This window comes from Perca flavescens, chromosome 24 (genome assembly GCF_004354835.1).
Source record: "Perca flavescens isolate YP-PL-M2 chromosome 24, PFLA_1.0, whole genome shotgun sequence".
Lineage (NCBI taxonomy): Eukaryota > Metazoa > Chordata > Actinopteri > Perciformes > Percidae > Perca > Perca flavescens.
Window position 1 is genome coordinate 15,041,416 of NC_041354.1, and position 4,081 is coordinate 15,045,496.

The following is a 4,081-nucleotide window of genomic DNA, read 5'->3' on the forward strand; positions in this document are numbered from 1 at the left end:
AGACAGACTTTATGAATGCACCCTGTTGTAGACATTTCTGTAATAAAGGAGATTCCAAAAAAGTTGTTGTCTTTCAGAGATTCATCACAATCAGAAATACGTAATTGATCCCTTGCTCCTATTCTAAAATAAGTATGAAAACACGAATAAATTATAATTAATGTAGTATGGAAATAAGTGTGGAGAATATTTGCATTATACTTCAATATATAACAACAATATATAGGATAAATACTATTACACTTGAATGTACTGTCTATGAAAACTTTTGAGTGAACAGTGCGTGCACACTGATGAAGTATGGCCAAATGCAGTGCACGACGAATACCTGGATGCACTCAAAGCAGTCAGAACATTGAGTGTGGAACTCTTGACGCTACTCACACTTAATGGCTGCCATCTTTGCTACAGAGCGGCAGCTACAAGACCACCAATGTATTTTCAAACTTGTGAATATGGCGGGTAAGGAAGCTGCAGGGGTTGCGATTGAAACGGTGAAAACAGAACTATACAAATGTAATTTCCTAAGTTTTTTCCCCCGATAAATACCACTATACTGCAGTCCTGTGGTCTTGCAGTCGATGGAAAGCAACTGCACTGCCTGCGTCTCAAAACTGTGGCCGCCTTGATCTCTTGGGGTTATCGTTGCCCATGTGTGCATGACGTCAGACAAAGAAATTCACATCAACTCAATATCTTTGGGTTTTGGGCTGTTGGACGGACAAAACAAAGCATTTAAAGACGTCACTTTGGACTCTGATAAATGTGCTGTTCATACTCTCTGTTTACTGTTGTTTTATATACTTAATATTTATTCCTTGAATAGATGCATCAACAATAATATAATGGTTAGTTGCAGATGTAACTCTGTCTCCTCTGACAGACTCTGCTGATGTTAACATGTCTGTCGGAAATAATAAGAAGCCTGACAGCATTAATGTGATAGGAACATCTCAGCCTGCCCTGGTTGTCATGGTGACAGAAACAACACTTCTATATTTGGTAATCCGTCAGCAGCTTCATATTCAGGTTAAAGATCAGTTCCACAGAAATGCAGTTCAGAGAAATTGACTCAAAGAAGTTCAATACCAGTGGTGGAATGTAACTTTGGAATGTGTACATTTACTCAATGTACTATGAAAACATAACTAAACTTTTAGCTTCTGAAATAATCAATGAAGTTGCGCTGTTGACTGCTGGCCTCGTACGTAAATGAGCACAGCAGCAGCGGACAGCTCTGCTCTGTTTACATTTTAGAGAATATTGTCCTCATTAATGATGTATTTTTGTCACCCACCCGCAACCATCTAACCCTTATAACAGAATATGTACAATAGATTTATAGGCCTGACAGATTCTGCTTATCTTGCATAAATTTAACAATTATTATACGATAATCCTAATCGGGATTCATGTGGATAAATGTTTCATACAAGAAACATCCTACAGCTCAGTGCTTTAGAATAACAAAATGATATGCTTTGAGAGCTTTACATTAAAACAACATAATTAATGCAGAATAAGGTAGGAAATAAAATGGGGATGATGTGGGACTGTGGAACAAACGATATGGATAAATTAAATCCAGTTGAGTTTGTTTACTCTCACTTTTTATCCACAGTTTACAGCTTCCGGTTACACCTTCAGGTTACACAGCTAACACTCCCAGTCTACCCATAGCCTGAAATAGTGTCCCAGAAAACGCCCCCCTTCCCAGTGAGCTTTCTACTCATGTAACGGACATTTCAACCTCTTGTTTTTCAGAAAAGTGTTCGTTTATATGTACCCGTGTATATATGCCGTCAATGCAGTCAAGAGCACGCCATACCTGTAGGTGGCAGTGTAACGAGAAGCTCAAGCCCCGATTATCCAGTAAAGGACTCAGGAGGTAATTGTTGACTTTTCGCCCGCAGCCTCTCCTCCCCTGTGCTGGTGTCTGTGTGTCTGATTGCAGGAGTGGAGCCAGCTGTGGGAGAGTCAGGAGTCCAGCTGCACGTCGTCAGCAATCAGCCTCTGCTTTCTACTGTACACCTGCTTTCTCTTGCAACTCAGTCTCGTTCTTGCAATACTGTTCTTCTGTTTGCTTCGTTGTATATCATTCACTAAACCCCTGTCTCTAATGTCAGTAATCATCTGGGGAATGTTCATGCTGATATCTGTTAGTTAAAGTCTTTAACTTAGACAGGAGTTAGTGGAGACATTCCGTGTGAACAGTGTTGAGATTTATAATAACGTAACTTTCTGTATGGATCATACTATGGTTTTGTGCTTAAATTGTTGATAGCCTAAGGTTACATATACTTTTTGGGCTCTGCAAAATCTGGGGGCTATTGCACAAAACCAGGATAAGGGATTAATATATTTTATATTCAAGTTATCCTAGATGAATTTATCCTTGACTTTGTTGCACAAAAGCAGGTTGAATTAAACCCAGCCAAGTAACCACGGAGATGTATTCTTTGCAGTTAGCCTGCTCCAGAGCAGGAGCTGCAAAGAACTAAGATTAATCCCGGAGTGTTATGTGTTAAATTAGTTGTTGCTCTGATCCAAAATAAACGTGTTTAACATTTATACCATTGTCTTCTGAATGTGTTATGCTCCATTTTTATTAACATGCATTACTTGTCACTATTGCTGTCACAAGTTTGGTTTAAATCCTGGTATTGCAGTTGTTTAGATGGTTAGAAATGGTTGCACTGGCACTGCAGTGAGATTGAGTGGGACAATGCAGCTAGAATCCCAGATGACTTTAATGGCAGACCAATACATTAATTATTTCAGATGACTGATTTCATTTTCTTGTTGCTTGTCCTTCTCTAATAAAGGATAGTTTATGTTACTTCTTAATATGTAGGCCTAATGTTTTGTTTTTTAATTAGGTATTAGTAGTTTACTTTGGTTTCATAACCTTCTCAATTTTAATCTCACATCACTGGACCAATAACTTGGCCTACATAGTGTAGTGTACATTCATCACACAGGGAACGCCACAATGCTTCTTAATCTTTTTATTTTGGTGCTGTCACCTGTCAGCTTGGAACTTGGGAGAGAGAAAAAAAACATGATTAATTCATTATTTTAGAGATATGCTTACAGTGTTCTTCTTTTTCTAGTTTCTGTATCTCCAGATCCAGTTTCCTCAGTGTTTTTTTCTTAATTTCTCTATTTGTTTCTTCAGATGTTGTGTGTACAGATATCTGACAGTTTGTGAATTCTGTAAACCACCCATTGATTAGGAAAGCAGGAATTGTGCATCATTTTGATTTCTAAGTATATTTCCCTATGAGATGTAGTGGAGAAGAAGTATGAAGCAGCATGAAATGGAAAATACTCAAAGTACAAGTACTTTAAATTTCTCAACAGAACTGTGTCTGTGTGCAGCAGTGGCACTCTAAAGAGGGGGGGAGGGCCTGGGGGCGGCACCCACAGCCCCTGAAATATCACTGGGCCCCCCCAATCCATTGGCCTAGAGTGCTGTCAATCCGACAAATTTGATGTCCATTGGATCAGAGTACTGTCACTTTGCTGCCTGTTCTGCCAATCGCTGCCTCTCCATTCGGTAAATGGATATCTACTTTAAACACACATTGTATGGCAACTGTGTACTTTCTTGAAATTGTGAGGCCAGTTTAGAAGTAGAAACATATTCAACTCACTGTAGAGCACTGGTTTCTGTAAGAAATACATTGTGCACTGCACTTTATTTCTGTTCTGTTTCCTGTTATCTGAAAACTGTGCACAGTAAGGTTTTCTTTGTTGAAGTTTGAGGCAAGTTTATTGTTAATGTATTGCACTTTATTTTTATACAGTTCTGTGAAAAAAATCTTCCCAGCCCTTGTTACAAGACCAATTAATGTTTTGACTATCCAAATTTTTAAGAGCCCATTGAAAATGTGTATTGTATTTGGATACACAATTTGTTGAAAATGAAAACAAGTGAAATTAATAATGAATGTGATGTTTTACGTTTAAGCAAAATTACATTGTGTTGTTCTATCCTATCCAATATTTTCTATTTTCTACATTTCTAAGTAGATTTTCTATGCTGTATTCTGATAAATAAAAAATACGTTGATGGAAA